The sequence below is a fragment of the Zonotrichia leucophrys genome, chromosome 6, assembly GCF_028769735.1.
Source record: "Zonotrichia leucophrys gambelii isolate GWCS_2022_RI chromosome 6, RI_Zleu_2.0, whole genome shotgun sequence".
Taxonomy (NCBI): Eukaryota; Metazoa; Chordata; class Aves; order Passeriformes; family Passerellidae; genus Zonotrichia; species Zonotrichia leucophrys.
Window position 1 is genome coordinate 29464660 of NC_088176.1, and position 18384 is coordinate 29483043.

The window sequence follows — 18384 nt, forward strand, 5'->3', positions numbered from 1 at the left end:
TTTTTCTTACTGACATTCCCATCCCTAAATACATTTTCACCATGGAGACCGTCTCCCTCATTCATCTCTCATCCCAGGAGACACAACTTTGAGGGACTCCAACTCCTGCTTGTTAGCTGAAGCCAAAAGGAATAACTATCAACTAAGAATAAATACTAATTAACCTGAATCTTTCATCATATCGTGATCTGAACCAGATGCTATCTCTAACTTTAGGCTGCTTTGAGATTCAACCTCTATCTGCAGCAGGCAAAAATAAGATTCCTTCTTTTGATAAAGTTAATTGTGGGCCTCAACAAGACACATTTCTTGGCAATACTGTGCTCTTATCTTTAAATGCTGTGAACTCACAAGGGTTTGAAAGGTCTTACATTTTGAGTGCTTCCCATATGAGTTTTGTGATTGAGAATTCAAGCCAGGAAACCTCCTATGTCATGCTGGAAAAAGAGGTGCAGTGAAGACAGCTTTAACACTGCACACAAGCACCGAATAGAAGCTGTCTCAGAACACCCAGCCAAAGGCTGCACAAGAGCACAGCTGAGATTTAGTCCCCCAGTGCAGGGGACAGTGGGGTGAAAGCCATATGCTATCTTCTGTTGAGCTGGTTGAAATCAATAATGGTTTATGTTGGTTTTAGTATCACAGAAAGAATAATAGAGCAGGGTGAAACCCAAAGATTTATCTGCCAAAGACTATCAGCATTTTCAAAGCTGCTTTGTTTTGATTTTTTTCATTTGTTGGAAGTAGCTCCAATGTTTTCTAAACTACTGAAAACCACTGTTAAAAATTCCTGTAACAAAACTGTGTTTTTCATTATGACTGTTGGTACTTATGCAGACAACATACATAGAGAGAGGAAACGATACAAACCAGACTTACTGTAAAAGCCAAGACCTTTCATAAATGCAGCTGTGTTCCCTTGCAGAAAAATAGGTTATTTGGGGAAAAATATTTTTGGACTTCAAAAAACAGTGACAGGGATACCAAATAACTCTTGGCAAGAGCTGTGCAAAGCTGAACGCTGCCCAGTTCCACCTCTCAGGCACCTTCTGTGCAACAGTCTATACTGGTAACTAGGATTAGCAATTTAATCTTCACACCACTTCAGTGTGGACATGTAATTTTCAACAAGCCTGTAGATGAAGTAATAAAATCAAGCCTCTACCATTTTGAGGTTGCATAAACAGTGTTTAAGTGGTTTAACAGTGGAGTTTGTACAGCATAAATGTCATTGCATATAGCAGCTCAGCAAGTCCAAAGATGTGTCCAGCAGTGCCATCTCCCCAGGTGTTGGCACACCTTCCCATCCACAGAGTCTCTGCTGCAGATCACCAAGGGCCTCTTGGTCTGTAAGACATTCATCTCACTTGTGAGGCCAGAATTACCCAATCCCTTGTTACATGGCACAAGGACACTGCTTCTGTGTCCTCTGAAATAGACCTTGCTTTCCAAGAAGAAAGCCCTCAAATTTATGCTAAAGGAACAAATGGCAGCTCCATCCATCCTCCAGGAGAACTGAAATAGCCAAAACCACTGAGAACTAAGTACTACTCTACCTTCTTCATGAGTCCCATCACCATCTATCTCCTCTCTGTGTCTTGCAAGTGGCTGTTTCCTATGGGAGTAAGGCACAAGTGAGCAGTGAGGATCACTGGAGGTAACCAGAAGTTACCTGATTCTTACCAAAACTGATGGGAATTACATAAACAATTTGTTTTTTGGGAACTCTGTCAAATTTAATGCCAAAATTGCACTTAAGTCTTCTATTTAGGTTACTGGCTGACTGTGAATCTCTAAATGTACATAGTCAAGTGGAAACACCAGCCAGAGTTTCTGCCACCTGAACAGTCCCAGGTGCCCAGGTGTATTTTAGGTACTGAAAACAACCTTTAAAACTTGAGTCAAGATCCCCTTCCTTGAACTGAAGGTTCATAATCTTTGATGAGTCCCATAACCAAATCTGCCATCATAACAAATGCACAGGCATCTCCTTTCCTGGATGTGGGTGGTTTTGATGCCTGCACTGGTTATAAGCAGCAATGTACTAAGGGAGTACAAAACCATGAAATTTAGGAAGATGAGTAATGTATGAAGTGTGGAGGCAGTGAGAGATGATCCTCATATTATGTGATTTTATTTAATAATGTATAAATAAGTATCAGCTTTCCCCAAACTGCCCCTCAGCCTAGCAATTACATGTTGGCTGATTTCTGGTTAGTGCTGTTCTTTTATAATAACAAACTGTTCCCAAAGCCTCACATACAGAGAATTAGACAATCAAAGCACTGTGTGCGATTTTCCACTTAATTCATTCAGTTAGTTGCAATTAAAACAATACAATTCAAGGCCTTGTGTGTTTCTCTGAAAAAATACAAAACTTTACTTGATACTATTAATATATACAACCTACAAGAAAGTGTTAACAAAGCCCCTTTGTTTTCACTGCTGTAGTAGAGTAATTTTCTTATCTTTTTCTGCAGATGCCCTGGCAGTCATCAATATTTCTTTCAGTTGCTGTTCTTCAAAAGGCACACACTTTTCATTCAACTGCACAGAAAAAAAAAAAAAAAAAAGGAATCCAGTGGGACAAATTCCCTTGTGAGCAGATCCACTGTAGCTGCCTGGGAAGGAATCTAGGTGAAGGCGCAGGGCTTGCACAAAGGAAATGATCAAACCTATTTAGAAGGGAAGAGACACCATTTTATCAGCAGCAATCAAACTTCTGTTAGATTTTACCTAGACATTTCATATCTCTGGAAAAGCAGTGTTTGATGGCTACCAATCTCTGTTCACCCCCTTTGTATAAATGACATACCAAGTCTTAGCATGACTATGGAACCTTTCCGTTTTTTTTGTTTTATGGTTCTTCACTAATGAAACCTAATGACAATCAACAATCTAATTAATATTATACCAGATTTGTAGGTGCAAAAGAGAACAGAAGCTACACCTGGCTCCACAAGAAAGTGATAAGCCACTCTATTAGAGCTGCTGTGACTGTCTCCCATACCACCAAGCTCACATTATTTCCATCAGTCATGAACACAGAGTGTGCAGTGCTCAGAGAGCAGCAACATCTCTGCCTTCTGAGGATGCACTGTGTCTGTCCAAGTCTCACAGTGTTTCCAGAGCTTCTGTGAACAAGGTATACCTCCACACCATTCTTGGCAGAAGGCTATCCTCCTGATGTGCTGGTCTTGGGTATGTTAATTCAGTATTTCAGCAGTGGCTCTTGACAGAGGCTTGATTCAGCCTACTCCTGCAACAGAATAACAAAGCACTGATTTGGATCTTGTACTCTTAATTATTATTCCACCAACATAAATGAGCATTTCACTTAAGCTCAGTTCCTCAAGAAAGAACTATTGTCTGCTTTGATAAGATGGTATGAAATTTATCCAAACATTTATCGAACTATGTGAAATCTTATTGGAAGAATATGTTCTGAGATTTTGTGAATAAAGTCCCTCAGGATAAAGTAACCCCAAAATACGTGCCAGAGCAGAGACTCCCAAAGTCTGGTCCAAAGGGAACTCACAGCTCATCTAGTGCTCACTTTTATTCTTTTCTTTCAGTACACAACAGCATTAAAAGGCCAGGACAAAATAAAGAACCAAAATCAGCATTTCTTTTCCAGAAAGGCACACCTCTGCCAATCCCAGTTCCAAGAAACACTGTCCAATATTTTCCTTCCCTCCAGTTACTGTCGTTCTACAAAGGTGTTACACAGTGATGAATGATAAGGAAGGCAATTCACCAAACAAGGTACCTATTTCAAAGTTATTTTTATTAAAAGAAATGCTAATATCATACTCGTGGCATATGACTTTATGCTTGAAGAATTCTGCAATTTGCATATAATCTGGGTGAAAGAAATTTAGTTGAAAGACCATATTTCCAACTATTAATGAATGTTCCCAGAAAGTCTAACAAAAGAAAAAAAAACCCAACACCTCTGCTTGGCACGTTTTTCCCAAATGTGCTTTCTTAGCTTAGGTTGCTTTTGTAGAGATAACACTGGCAGAGAGTAACTGTTCTTGTTCTGTAATAAACATACTTTTGATATGGCATTTCAGGGCAATTGGATTACTAAAAAAATTTTTATAAAGCAAAACTTATCATCAGTGTATATCAAGGATCATGTTATTACAATAAACTATATAAAGTAATGCACTGTCCATGAAATCAAGGAGATATTTCATATCACTTTAATATGCTGACATTATCGACTGACCTATAAATACCAATAACATTTTCATTATCATCTACATTTAAGCTTCTTAGAGCTTTTAAGTGCCCTTATTTCCAATACCCAAAACCATGCAATTCAATTCCAGCAAGTAACTCCAAAAATCACATCAAGGAAATTCTTTATTGGTTTCTCTCAATGACTTCCAGATTAAATCTTCTCTTCTATAATCACAGAAAAGGCTTCCTGTGAGTATCTAACCTAAAAACACATGGTTGAAGTTAGGTATTTTCAGTGCTGCAACAAAGGACCATGCAACCAGAAAATAGTTAATAACTCTCCTGATGATTCACATACTGAAATCAGTGCTGACTCTTAGTATCAGAAGAATGAAACTATCTTTAAGAACTAAAATAAGATTGTGGAGCACACAAAAGGAATAGGTTTGGATCTCAAAGTATCTACCTTTTACCTACTCACCCTTCAGACACTTGGGCTTCATTAAACTCCCAAGTGTCACTGCAAGAATGTGCACTACCAGTGCAGTGAGTGCATAAATGCCAGAATGCCAAGGTAGGGAAGAGGCAGACGTAAATCTGCTCACAGTAGTGTTCCAGATTGGTGCTAAAATAAGAGTTATGAGCTACATTCATTTCAAGTAAATATAAGATTATCTATACTCAGTTCAGGCCTTCTTTAGTCATCATCTGCTTGGGAAGAAATTATAGCTTTATAGAACAGCATTCATTTTTCTCAGGGACAGAAAGTAAAAGTGAACAAACTCTTGCCCTTCTCCAGTTCAGGCCAAGGAGAGATCCATGCACAAATCCCTGAGGGTGACATCTACCCAGCACAACATAGCTGCACTTACCCATTCTGTAAGCTCCCAGATCAAAAGCAGTTGGCTCAAACCTCTGGAAAAAGAAAGGTTTCACATCAAAATATTCTTCCAAATAGAAGTTGAGTACACAAACTAACCACCTCTCCTTGTAACAAAAGCTTTCATTCATAATGTTTGCAGGAAGACAAGACCTTTACTACACCAGACAGCAAGAGAAACTTATAGTGCCCTTTTAGGCCTGTTCATCTTGAATAGTTCCAGTTATGAATGGACAAGTGTACTTCACACCTCCCAGAACAGGGAAACAAAGAAGAGCAAAACAAATCCTGGAGTCCTCCACAAGCTCAGAATTTCCACCTAGCTTTCCATTCAAGATTTCTACCCTTGATTATTGATACTGAACTGTAGCATTACAGTCCCTGGGTGGGCAAGGATAGGTTGGATTCAAATCTACACAGGGACTCCCAGCCAGTGTCATTCAGCCCTAAATGCAGATGTATCATTGGCCAGAGAGCTGCATGGTGCTAAGACCTCAAGGAATCCCATTCCTAGGGAAATTTGAGTTCCTATAAAAGGTGTTTTGGGAATAAACTCAGGGCTGTTTGTCACAAGGACCATTGAATGTGTGTTGTCTCTGTCTCTGACAGGGACACATTACACACCTCTCCACATTACACTAAACAAATCCATGGATGCACTGAATAGGAACAAATCAGCAGCAACTAATAAAATTAAACTGAGCTAGACATCATTGCTATATTGAACAAAACAGATTCTTCCCTCCACCAATAATGACCAGAGCAAACAGAAGTGCAGGAGCTGTGTGATGACAGACTTTCATCAGGGGAGGTAAATGGCAGGCCTTGGCAGCTGTGTAAAGTCTGTGGTTTGGTCCTGGAGGCTGTGGCTTCAGCCCCAGGTCCCAATTCCTTACCACAAACCACTAGAGATCTCTGAGTAAATGCAGACCCAGCTCCTTCTCAGTGAGGCACCAGAATAAACACCATCCATGCAAAAGGCCTGCAGCTGAAGCATCCTGCCACAGGCATGGCTCCTCAGCACAGCTGTGGGCTTGGCACAGCTGAGACCCTTCCAGCCTGACAACAGAAGGGAATGTCCTGAGCACCTTCCATCCCTGCAGCTGCCTCCCTTCTTGGACAGCCCCTCAGGAATGCATCTCAGCTGCTTTCTCTGAACCAGACACAGAGGACCACAGATTAATTAATGCTGCCTGCATCCAGGAATATCCTGGGGACCTTAATCCAGCCCTTGGCCAGGCTCCACTAGGCACTTTCCATGCAAAAGGCAAAAGGCAGGCTCTGTATGTCAGGGCTCCTCCAAGAAGAGGCTGTCCACCTGCAGAGCAGCAGCTTTTGAACCACTCCACAGTCTAAGCTGCCATTCCCAATATCCAAACATAGCCAGCTCAGCCTGGCAGTCTTTCTGAACCCTGGCAATGAGGCAAAGCTGCCTGAGCAGCGGTGGTCACAGCCATGCAGGCACTCCAGCTGACACAGGACACAGATGGTAGTCATGCATGGGGCAGCCCTTGCTTTGCATTTTGGTGCAGATGTACACAGAGAAAGGAGTGAGGGCAGAGCTGAGACACTGGGAAGCTCAGAGAGAAGGAGGGTATCTCACTTGAACTCACTCTAAAGCATATTACAAATCTGTTAAATCATTGTGGCTTACCCTATATTTCAGAGTAAATTAGTAACTTTTCAGAAGGAGTGAAGAAACTACCACTCCACTTTTAAATAATGAAAATGCTAAAAAACCTACACTTAACAGCTCTAAAACTGCAGCAAGTCACCCACCAACACCCACTCCTCTTGTCAGCAGGCTTTTTTCAGCTTTGCCTATTATTTGTGTCAAGTCAGAGATGTCTAATATTTGCTGTGCTTATCTGCCCAACTTTCAGCAGCCCCAAATGTTACAATATGTACCTGTGCCACTGACCTTTTTCCTCACAGCATTTTGATCTAAATAAGTAAAAACCACAGAGTTTCCAAAATCATTTGGATTCACTGCTCTGAGTGCATAGCTGTAAAAAATCTGCTTTAAGATTAACATCCAATTTTATTCATGCCTGAGGCTTCACCACAGCATCTATTTTTGTAAGATTAACAGCAAGATCCCAGTTCTCCAGAAATGTAAAGAGTAACAGACAATTGTAAAAGGAAGATGATGTTTCCTAACCTGCCCTGCTCACATCCCAGAAGGTACATTTTCCTAGCTCTTTCCACATTGGGTGTAATTTCTATTTGCATTTTTGCACCCACAACATACACTATGTGTATTAGTCCTTCTACCTCATTAGCTGGAACGCAAACTGTGGGTGCCAAAAAATACTAACAGAAATCTCACATGTGCAAAGCATCCCCTGAAAGACAGCTTTTACACTGGAGGAGTTCAGAAACCGCCATCTTCCAGTACCTTGCACAAGAGCAGTTTGAATCATCTCTAACTTGAAAATAAAAGTGTAGAAAATGAGCACTTGATTTTTTGGCTAATCCATTTGAAATGAGCACACATAAAAGCATTTCTTTTTGGACATAGCAACCTGAGGACAAATTGAGGGTCATTTTTAACCTAAACATCAGAGGAGATGTTGCTTTAAATAGTGCCTTTGGTGTCTGTCAATTAGAGCTATTGCATTGCTGTCAACTTGCATTCCTGCTTTAGTTCCAGCTTTGCTCCATCCTACACAGATCCGTACAAATCAATTGTCTCTTGCAAACATGCACTAACCACTGGAAAGTGAAATTAATAAAGTGTGAGAAAATCTGATTCATAAAGCTGACACTCCTGTGGCCAACAACTCTTCATATGGGCAGGCAAAGTGGTAAAAGATTATCAAATTGCAACTGTCATTCCTGACAAAATGCATCTCAATGCTGGCAGGAATTTTAGGTTTTAAGCTAAACCACCACCTCAAAGGGTTCCTCAGAGCCTGTCAATATCTGTACTTTGGATGGAAAGCTACCACTGAGCGCAGTGTGCCCAACATACAGAACCTGCCACAAAATGAAGTTCTTCATAAGAAAGCTCATCTCAGTCTTGGTTGGTAACAATAACAAGGAGACAAGATGAGACCATCAGTCTCAATTGTGAAGACAATGTTTTCCTCCCATATTATTCTGTCTGTCATGTTCCCTTCAGGTTCCAAAGGAATCCCTGTCTCATATATCATTATTTCCCACAAAGCTTGAAAGCCCTCAGGGGGGGTTTCTTCCTGCCCACTGTACCAGCCTTGAAGTCTGAGTACCTTCAGAACAGTGACAGAGGCCTCTGCCAGCAATAAAGGGGAACATCTGCATACCAATTAAACTGCTGAGCGCTGAAGAGTAAAAAAAAGAGAAAAAAAAAAGAGGGGGAAAAGCCTTGAAAGTAAATCTGAGCCAAGTTCTAATTAATGCCCTAGGCCCCGATTCACCACAGCACTTAGGCATGTAGTTAACTTTAAGCATGTATTTAGTTCCATTGAAGTCAAAAGACAGCATCGAAGAGGCAAACTACATTAGCACAATTTAATACTCTTTGGGCTAATTAATCAGCCATAAAAATTTACTATGAGATCTGTATTCCTTATTTCCCTCACTGTGACATTTCCAGAGAAAAATACTTGGATGTGGCTGGAATAAGCAAGAAAAGCACTACTCCTTTGGCTGTCATGGGGTGCTTGGTCCTGCAGCTGTGAAGGCCAGTCCCTAAGAACAGCTGTAGGAGCAAAGCTCTCTCCACAACCCAGCCTACAGTCTGTATCTTCTACGTGGCTGCAGCTCACAGACACAAAAAGCACGGCCCTTGTCCTGAGGAGCAGTAATTGAAGAAACTAAAAGAACTGGCAAGAGATGAGCAAAGCCACCAGACTCACATCAGAGATATCTTTCCTTTTCTCTATAAAGAGGCATTTGCTCACTGCAGCACATCAGTGCCAGTTGTGGAGATGGCAAGGAAGGGCAGCAGACAGGGCTGGGTGAGCAAGGGAGGCTGAGAGCAGATGCAGGTCTGGAGACAGAGCTGGTGAGGTTCCCAAGGCAGCACTGTCAGGCAGAGCTGGGCTGAGGGTTGGTGTCTAAGGGCTAAGCACACTGGAGTCTGGCCCAGCCCCAGTGTGGGCAAGGGCTAAATTCTCCTCAGTTTCAGTGCAGCAGAACTAAACCCTGTAAAAAAGAAGCCCAGAGTGCAATCTCCACTTAGCTGAATCGCCCCAGATATATCCAAACCCTCTTCTCCACTTGGTAAGTCCAGCATGGAAAATGGCTGCCAACATTGCACCAACAACACGCAGGCTAGATGTGGCCTAAACTCCAAGGGCCAAATGTGACCAACATTTGAGTCCTGTTGACTTCAGAAAATCATGTGTAACAACCAACCATTCTGTAAATCAGAATGCAAGGAGACAAGCTGGCTAATAAGTGTGTTCTTGCTAGGGATTTCTGCAAAAATGAAGCCTCAGAAGGTTTGCTGAGTATCATCAATGCTGTACATGGACCTATAAAAGCAAGAAAAACAAAAGCAGGGGACATAAACTCCTGGTTGACAATACTTCTTTATCTCCTCCATCATGAAAATAAAAAGAACAAAAACAACCCTCCAAAAATTAGAACAACATGAGAATAAAAGAAAGTACCAGCACAGCTTTTCAGATTAACTTTGAATTTCCTTGCTTTCATTGGTTTAAGAGCTCTATTGTTACTCCCTTGTTTTTTTTAATTGCAGATACTAAAAATTCTTTTATCTTTCTAAGTCTTTAGAGTATGTTATATAATTACATAATTAAGGCCTCTTTCAACTGGATATAATTTACTCTATAGTTTACAACAGCTGCACTACAGCCATTACATTTTATCATTTAAAAGCCTAATTAGAGGCTTCTTAATTAGTGGATCCTTCAGTCACTAGGCTGTGACTGTGTAAAATACACTCGGCAGCCATTGCATTTTCCAAATCTACATGAAATATTTGTGTGAAAACAGGGTGTGTACAAGTCCAGAAACAGTGCTTGTCCTTGCAGGCCAGCCCATCTGAGCATGCATTGCTCCACACGACATCTCCATTCCCCTGTCTCAGTGCCTGGCTGCTCTCACACAGCCTTTCCCTCACAGCTGTTGATAGGAGTGCCCAAAACACGACCTCAGCCTCACTGAGCTGATGTGACTGTAGCCATGTTCAAACATGACCCAAAGAGAGGATGGGGCTGTGCCCACTGACCACGCAGGCCAGCTCTTTCACAGCTCACCAAAAGCCTTCTCCTGCAAACTCAGCTCCTCACTGCTGCTGCTCTCTCCCTCAGGAGCTCTGTCCATGCTGGATTCTGCACACGCTTCCTCTGTGCTGCCCAAGCTACTCTATCACTAGATGGAAGAAGAGGGGAACCAGCCTCTCATTTATAGCCACTGACACATAGTTCTCATTAATCACCACCAAACCAGCAGTCAGTCACTGAGATTCCAAGTGCAGTATTTGCCCAGAGAAACAACTGTAACTCCATCCTCCCCTCTGGGTAGCACAATGCCAGGGAACAACTGATAGAACTAAAGCAAATCTTAACAGGAATCACTCCCTAGAATGAGCCTTTCATGAACTGGGGGCTCACAAGATCCATTGCCCAGTGAGCGAAGAGCTCATCCAGACCATACTCTGGAGGACTTGTGGGGTTTTGTTCAGTTTTCCCCGGCTCATAACACAGCAGCTGTGTTACAATGGGTCAGATTTGGGGCCTGCCAGCATTTGGGAGTGTTCCTTTTAACAGCACAGTGACAAAATCACTGAGTTCTTGTTGCCTGCAGGATAATATAAATCAGCTATTGAAAAGCTGCATCATTAGTGCTATTGCTTTCCAGTGGTAGATGGCTGCAGTAACGGATTGGCCTCTCCATCTCATCCTCCCACTGGAAAGCGACATACACAGGACCGATCAATAACTTGATCTAAGTTACTTGTGGACATGTCAGGTGCAAATATCACCCTTTCTCAAAAGGCTTTAAAGACCAGGTGTTTTTGCAAAATTTAGGCCAGGCAACAAATTGGTTTGGATAAATTGTCATTATGGTGGAGAGCAACATAAGCAGACCCACCCACATTGTTACACGTGAATGTTAAATAGACAGGAAGTAATTCTATTGTATGCATGTATTTCTTTGTGGGGTCAATAGCTCAAGATGTTTCATTTGAAAAGCATTTTCTGGAATAGCCATGTTGCCGAAGAGCCTGTTTGATAGGAAATAACTAGATTATTTCATCATGAAAATTGCCACTAATTTCTACAGCTGAAATCCTAAAATACTCCCAAAATCAATACCAAAATCCATGGTCATTATGAGGGCTGAATTTTATCCTGCTGTGTCACAACATATTACCCACTTAATGTAGTGTTGTCAAACCTGAAGTCAGTGAAACTCTACAGGACATGGCCTTGTTTCCCCATGGATCAGTAGAGAGGCTAGAGGGGGTTTAAGGGCCTTCCCTACACAAAGATGGAAACACTTTGATGCCATTACTATGACTAAAGCATGCACGTGTGTTTCTATCCCTGATCCCACCTCTGCCACCTGCACACACACACACACAGGGAATATGATAAAGTAGATAATAAAACAGGTCAGAGACATATCTCACAGTTATCATTTTACACAAGGAAGCAAATGCAAACTGAATCCTGGCTATACACTGAGTCCTGAATCTGTGGCACTAACATCAGAGCAGTCTTTTGGGGGGAGAAAACAAACATGGGCCAGAGCTTTCCAATAGGTGAGCTGCCATCTTCTGAGAACCCTTGTGACAAGCTGCCCACAGATTTAACTGAGAACTTCACAGGGATATAATATTTTTTTGAGCTGACCTTCTTAGAAAATTTTGTACTCCAAACTTCTGGAAATCCTTGCACCTTAAATGAAACATTCTTTTAAACTGCTCCACATACAACACTTACATTCTGTGGCCTCCATGGTACTAATACCAACTTTCTTCAGTAAACTCAACAGCATCAGAAGTGATGTCATAGAAATTACTTCACCTGATTAATTTTGCATTGACTTCGGTGACCAGAGCAGGAGAGGAAAAAGAAGGTGATGGCTAGGTTCAGGTAGCCATAACCATAAAGCAGAGGAGAAGGCTGACGACAGAGGAAGAAATAACATTGTATATAACATCATGCTTTGTACTCAATTTGCCTGTTGGTCCAAGCAAATGAACTTCCTTGTCTTCCCAGCAGGGCAGCCGTGCTGCACTCCGCCATGTAAAACCCTGGGAGAGCAGAGCACAGGACAGCCCGTGGCTTGGCAAGGCCAGGGACCCTCTGGAGCATGATGCCTGCACAGGACAGCTCACCAGCCCAGCTCCCTCAGCACCAGGGCACCACCATGAGGAATCCAAGCAGCTGCACTCAGCCCACAGCCATCCCAGCTACACAGGCTGGTGGCTGATGTGCTCCAGCCTCACCACGGCTGCCAGAACCCTTTGGGTTAGAAGAAAGAAATGGATCTCTCTGGCACTCGGGAGAGTCAAGAGATCCCTTTTTATGGGGGCAGGATTATGGATTATCATTTTGTGTAGATCTCTGCTCTTCTCCACTCCCACATCATTTTTTCTTTCTTTTTTTTTTTTTTTTTAATAAATGAAAACATACAAGAAAAGCTCAGTGTCTTCTTTCAAGACTTCTCTATTTCACTAACTTGTTCCAACCTCCGTCACAGCTCTTCCCTTGTCAGCAACTGTACCAGTGCGCTATACCCCTGCCCACGCACAAATGCACTGGGTGAAGGTATGAACTGGAATCTCTCCGTTAAAGGAACAAGCAGGCATCCCAGAGACTGACACAGCTGCTATTTGCATGTAAAAGAGGAAAAGAGGTGCATGACTGAGCCCAAATTAGCATGAGCAAAGCCTCCCACCGCATTTGCAAACTACAGCTTGCACAGTGGTGCTAATAGAGGTGCACGCTCTCCTCACAAAGAAGGATTTCTACCTCAGCCGTAAGGAAACTTGTATAACAGTGGTCCAGAGAATTTAGCATGAACTTTTAAATCCCCATTTTTTCTGAAATATACAGAGAAAAAAAGAAAAACAGTGGATGCAGGGTAGTGTGGATATACCGAGGTTTAATGTCATCCCCATTCCCAGCTTGATTCCTGAAGCTGACTACCCCAGAGATGTGTTTTGTAAGGCTTCCATCACTTCTGTACCCCTAGATTTCTGAATGTCCAGAAATATTTACAGCCCTCAGTGCACCTAAAAATGAAAACCAAAATAAGCAGGGCAAATGCAGATCTAATGCACCATTTCCATCTCCAGAAAAAGGAGAACCATTCATTTTCAATATCAGCTCTTTCAAAGGGATGCTCCTGGGATTAATTTATGTCTGCAAAGTCTTGCTGAAGACATACATTTCATAAACTATAACATTTCCAGATTTTAACATAGTCTTTGTCTCTCTGGCTGCTTACAGAGATATCTAAGCATCTGTGTCTGTGCCTGTACCTATTGAGTCAGAAAAAGAGGATTAGATGTCTCAGTAGACTGTTAAAGAAGTGCAGTTTATTGGTCCCCCAAACCAAACTGTACTTTGAGGTCTGGCTGTAAAGAAGTTATAGACTCTTTTTACTTGATCCTCATACTTTCATAGAAGCTGTTGGAACAATTCAGTGCCTATTTCTGTAGGTTTAGCTCATCTGAGAACTAGAAATAACAGTAAATACAGATATTAATGGTAATAAAAATCAAAGCTAAGCCCTACATGAAGAGAAACAAATTCCAAAATGAAAAATTCGATTACACAGTACCTGTCTCCTGTCTTGACTTCCTCATTATACGTAGAAATTAACCCTGTCATTAAGTACTTTGATCAGGCTGTACATAAACAGCTTATAACGGCATGAAATCGACCACAGCAAGCAGCAAATGAACAAGTGGAGAAATACTGACATTTGGGGCTGCTGTCAGACATCAAGTGCTCCTACTCCCTCAGGGCCAAACTGCTAGAGTAAATGGGGTTACTCTGAGGATTAATTGTTCCCTCCTGGTTTGCACTACTTCCAGAAAGTTTCAGCAATAATATCCAAGAGGCTATCATTTGGAGATCAGTAGTACTGTTTTGAGATCTCTGAGAGATTTATAAACTGGGCTTTGTCACTGCCCTTTAGGTTAAAATTTGGTATAGAAATTCTCAGCCCACAATTGACCTGAGGCAGTGTCCCACCTTTTTTAAGTGTTCAGAGGTCAAAAGAGGAAAAGCAGCATTTAAAGTATGAACAGTCACTACCATTTACCTACCCAGAATTAAGGCACAAAAGGAGAGGTGCCCATGGCCAAACTGGTCCAGGCCTGCATTGCTCAGAAATGACGTATGGCACCATTTAACACACTCCAACTCCAAATATTTGTCACTGACATTTGGAGAATATCCATGTGCTAATGCCCATTATAAGCAAGACTTCTGGGCAATTGAGAGGTTTTTCTGCTTAGTTTGTTTGTTTGTCAGGATTTTGGAGCAGAAGTTGCTTTCTTCTGGGATGCATTTAAAGCAATGTAACTTTACTTAGTTGTGATCCTGTCTAAATTCCTTGCACACACAGAATGCTATGTCATCAGACATGGTCAGGCCAGCAGGGTTTCTCCCCAGCTGTGCCCTGGCTTGCCATCAGTCCCTTGCCATCTCTGGGCTTTTTCAAGCAGCTATGTTTCCTGCTGGCTCTTCCCACTCTATGCTCAGAAGACCCTCAGCATGGAGACAAGCAATGGAGTGTCCAGGTACAACATCTGCCCCTGGGCACTACCTCAGGCACTGCACTGAATTTCCAAAGTACAGCTCAGAGGCTCTCTGCTTTCCTAGGTTAGCTGTGATGGGGTTCTGGTGATTTTACCAAGCACAGTAGGCACAGACATAAGGGAGGAATCCTGATCCAAAAGAGGCAAAGGCAGTTTTCCACTGTATTGAAGATGCCCCAGATTTCAGCTTTAACACCCTAACAAAAGCTTGGAAAAACAATAAGCAACCCCACAGATTATTTGTTTCTGCATGTATTGCCAAACATATTGCAGAGCAGATATTTTATTACTCCTAAAAGCACCAAAGTCCAGTATTTCCTTCACTTATCACAATCCATTCCTTCATCCCATGGCTACAACCAGCCCCAGGATGTTATTGCAATCCATTGTTCAACATGGCTATAACCACAGTTCAGACAAACTCAGCCATGGACCAAAACAGCAGAGCCAAAACAGCACAGGCACCACTGAGCTTCCCAGAGTACTGTTCTCAACCTACAAAGCTGCATAGCTGTGCTATTCATGCCCCACATACCAGTTGGGTGCCCACAAAAACACTTCTTTCCAGAGCCCCAGGCTCAGGCACTCCCTTCTGTACAGGAAAGCAAAGAGTGCAACCATGCCACACCAACACAGCTATACACAAGATATCACAGTAAGACAGTGTGCAAGAGATGGAGTTATCTGAAGGCAGCATTTTTTAATCCAGTTCTAACAAACCAGCCCAACTGCAGCACATGTCTAGTCCCTGGTAATAAAGCAAATAAGCCATTTATTTTGACTTTGCAATTCCTGTTCCAAATAATTTACTTAAATATTGCTGGGTATTTTGCCTACATTAAAAGTTGTAGTAAGTGTGTACCTAAAATTTCTAGCAAACCTAGAAGCACATAATCCAGGCTGCAAATGCACATTCTGTATATCAACCACCATAGCATTATCATTTGATATTTTTACAGCATGCCAGCTTCCCTTCTAAAAACAATTCACTATTAATATAAATCTTATAGAACCAGCAGCATGCCAGGGATTTCTCACAGATCCTGTCCCTGAAGAATCCCCAGAATTCAGCAAGGTGATCAAACCTCATATGTCAAGTCTTCCAGTGATCACTGCCTTCAATTCACCTCTTCAGTGCTCTGGAGTTTGCTTCTGCTCCCACAGAGCATCCAGCCTTCCTGGTGAGCTGCAGGATGCAGAGCAGATTAAGGGCTCCACTCCTGAGTGAGCAAACCATTTTTAAGCATATCTTACCTGTAAGTGCATGTGTTGCTTTAGTAATCAATGGCATCAACGAAAAGTATAGTCAATCAAGTTGTTACACACCTGTCTGAATAGCTGATGCTATCAACTAGAAAAATCCACTGGCACAGCTTTGGAGCTGCTCTACAAAAACCCACAAGTAATGCACTTAGGCACTGAAATGTATCAGTCAGGAAGAGTATAAACAAGAGGAGCATGAGCAGCCACAGTGGCACTGCTTTTCAAAACACACTCAATGCTTGTGGGAAGGCAAGGTTGAGCCTTCTTTTAGGTTTAAAATTGAACCTGGGAAGGAAGGCAGCTGCTCAGGGTTGCACACGAGTCACAGAAGATATATGAGAAGCTAGCCTACCTAAAATCTTTTGGAGGATGGTAAAAACCGTAGTCAAACTTTCATTAAAGGTTTGTTTACACTAAATCTTTGTTCCTGGTTTTACATGGGATTTAAAGCAGTGTGGTAGCTTTATTCTATCAGTAACAAATCCCAGGCAATGAGAACAGCACATATTGCCAAAGGCAGCTGGACAGTGTGGCCCTCTGGGAGGTGAGCAGTGTAACCAGGGTGCTCAGCACCTGCTGTGGCTGTTGCAGCTAATGGCAATTGCTGGTACTCAGCACCACTGATGCTTGGTCTCCAGGAGAGGAATTTGTGATTTATCCTGAGCTTATTGGTTACTGATGGAGACTGTCACAAAGACACATCCATGAAAGGAATTGAAGTTTTCAGCCCTTGTGCAGATGTGCAGGTGATGTTTGCATTCCAGGCACACATCTGAGAAGTCAGTATCACGACACACTTGCTGTGTGCTCATCAGGGAAAATCTCCTCAAAGAGCTGCAGTTAAGCTCAGTCACACAGGAGCAGAGCCTTGCTTTGGTGCCTCTCCAAGCCCTCCTGACAGTGGGCTGGGGCTTATGGTGGAAGAACACAGGCCTGTGAAAAAGCATGCTACATGCAATTGCCTTCAGGACATGATAAGTGTCAGGAAGGCAGTACACAAAGCATTTCCAGACTTGAGCCAGAGAACAAAAGTGTGAAGCTCCTTAGTACAACGTGTAACTCCATTTCATATCCACAGGCCCAGAGGTGCTGTCAGGTAAAGAGCATGAGTCATGGGTACCTACAATATCCCTTCTCAGCAGTCTTTATCCATCACTGCCATTGCTCCTCTGCTAAACAGACAGAAAGTCATGGAGAAATATTTTGTCCACATTTTACCTGCACACACTTTCCAGAGACTTTAAAAGAAAGAAAACAGAAAGGAAAACTTAAGGAAAACAGAAAGGAAAATATAACCACTTGCAGATGCCTGTCTCTGGGATAGAAGACCCCACTTCTTCATGAAAAGCATCATGGTGCACCTACCACAACTGCTTCTATTCAGAGCCATCTCTACTGAGGTGCCTACTCCAGATGCAGGAATCCTTTGGAAGCAGGCCCTGGCTGCCCTTCCATTTTCCCTGCAGCCTCTATCAGACCATGTAACTTCTAAATGCTGGCTAGGAAAGACACACTACAGATTTCTTAACAAACTAAGACAATCCTGCCTTTGGAAGTCTCTTTATGCTCTTTTGATCCAAACAGATGTTATTGCTAGTAGCATGGAGTACCTCTTCAGTGACTGTAAATGACAGTAACCTGTTGATTTTCCTGGATTAACAATTATTCATACCATCCAAAGATCCTGTATACCATCCAAACCACTGCTCTGCGTATTATGCAATCTCTTCCCCAACAAGGTCAGGTATCAGGACTGCAAGAACAGTCAATAGGAGTTGAGACAGTTTTAAACTGGGCATCTTGGCTTCCAAGTAGTAAAAAATATTTTGTGTAAAACTGCTCGGGCACTTGGTTCTCAAATAAGCAGCCTAGAAGAAACGAAGGACTTTTCTGATCTGAAATTGCTAGTGCTTTTTAAAAAAGCATTTTAAAAAGCTCCTCAGAAGTCACCTGACAAATTACTTAACCAAGATTTGGGGGGACTTATGGGAATGCTTTTCAAGTAGTTGGTGAAACAGAGGTGCTCATAATTTTTCGAGGAAATGTGTCAAAATTGATCAAATAATTGCAGGAGCAGAAGAATGCTGCAGCCAGGTTCCTTATTCATCTGTGCCCAAAGGTTGGACTCTTCCCTGGTATGAAGAAGGCACAAGCCATGGCTGACATCTCCCTGAACCTGAGACTGTCTTGAATCTCTCCCCCAAGTGCCTCTCTCTACAGCCTCTCCTCAGCCCATCTGTGTTTTCTTCCCTTCCCCACATATATAATTTAATTGAATTTGGTCAAATAGATATTTTCAACCACCTGTCAAATTTGGACT

At 42.2% G+C, this 18384-nt stretch overlaps 1 long non-coding RNA gene across 2 annotated transcripts in view; it reads right to left on the reverse strand.

The window, feature by feature from the left end:
• Window positions 1-2110: 2110 nt before the first annotated feature.
• Window positions 2111-18384, reverse strand: part of LOC135449929 (uncharacterized) — a 56081-nt gene continuing 39807 nt past the window's right edge. For both annotated transcript variants that reach the window (XR_010440900.1, XR_010440901.1), the window contains exons 3-5: window positions 5061-5103; window positions 3152-3259; window positions 2111-2547 (exon numbers count right to left, since the gene is read on the reverse strand). This is a non-coding gene — a long non-coding RNA (uncharacterized LOC135449929). The remainder of the gene's footprint in view (window positions 2548-3151; window positions 3260-5060; window positions 5104-18384) is intronic.